We start from the raw sequence: 1,338 nt of genomic DNA, 5'->3' as shown, positions 1-1,338 counted from the left end.
AAAAAAGATAACGGCGTTAGTAACGTTACTTTCAACGCCGTTACTCCCATCACTGGAAGTGGACGATAAAATCAGAAAATATGAACTTTGTTTCTATAAGATCAATAGAATAAACCCTTTAGCTGTTTTTCTAAGGTGTTTTCTTTTAAACCACAAAGCCCTCAGGTTCCCGTAATGTTTACCTGACACATCCATCCCTGACCAATATGGCGGACTTCCAATCAGCGCCCTGTGTGGGCGGAACTTCCGGTTTGTGTTCCTTTGACGCAGAGCCGCCTGCCTCAGTGACTCCTGATCATCAGAAGCTTTTGATCCGTTTCAAAGTCAGAAACTTTAAGACTTCAGCTGAAAGCAGGAGGAGGAGCAGGAGGAGGAGGAGGAGCATGGAGGAGCATGGAGGCTCCTCAGGTGAAGCCAGCAGGTTGGTCTGTTTCTCCCCTCATGTCACGTTTGGATGGCAGCTCATAGATCTATGCTGGTTAGAACATGCGGAGCCAGTCTCTGTGTTTCTGCTCTATGGAGCCTCAGATCTGCTGAGGTCCAGTTTATCTGGAGAGACTCTGATAACAGGCAGTGATATCAGAGCAGACCCCGCACTGACTGCTGCAGCACAGACATTACGGCCGCCATCTTGGGGAGGTCGACCTGCAGCTTTAAGCAGGGCAGTAGATTGATGCCTCAGCACTGCAGCGTAGTTTAGTTCGAACATCAGAGCTGGAGGGAGAACTTTGAGCTTTAGAAGAATAAACAGCATATTATATATATATATATATATATAGATATATATATAGCTTCTCTAAGGCCTGGGATAATAAAATCCTTTCTGTCACCATGATGCAGCTGCTAATAAAGTCTCATCTTTTGCAGTGTCTCATTAAAATGATTCAGAATGTTGGAGCCTAAAAGGAATAAAAACATTTCAGTTGTTTTTATTTTCTCCTTGTTTCATCCTTTTCCTCTCAGTTATCACTCAACAGAATTAAAGTTCATTTCTAATGAACTTTAGTTTATTTCCTGTTTTTACTGAACTTATTGTTTTAAAATGATGGTTTTAAATCCTAGTCCAGCAGCATCCTCATTCACATTTCCCCTCAATGTTCACCTTAGAATAAATGTTGACTTTATTTATTGGCTGCATCTAAAAATAGCAAAGATATTTTCAATTTGAACATAGAAATGAAATAATAGAATATAACTACAATGATATCATTGTTCTAGGTCATCAGATCCATTCAGTTTATTCTGTCCAATCAGCTGCCTGCAGTGTCTTTAAATGTCCAGCAGGGGTCAGTATTCTGAGAGACTGAATCAATGCAGCATCAATACAGTTTGGCTTCA

The sequence above is a fragment of the Cyprinodon variegatus genome, unplaced genomic scaffold (genome assembly GCF_000732505.1).
Source record: "Cyprinodon variegatus isolate N-32 unplaced genomic scaffold, C_variegatus-1.0 Scaffold1039, whole genome shotgun sequence".
Lineage (NCBI taxonomy): Eukaryota > Metazoa > Chordata > Actinopteri > Cyprinodontiformes > Cyprinodontidae > Cyprinodon > Cyprinodon variegatus.
Note: the sequence above shows the minus strand (reverse complement) of the source record.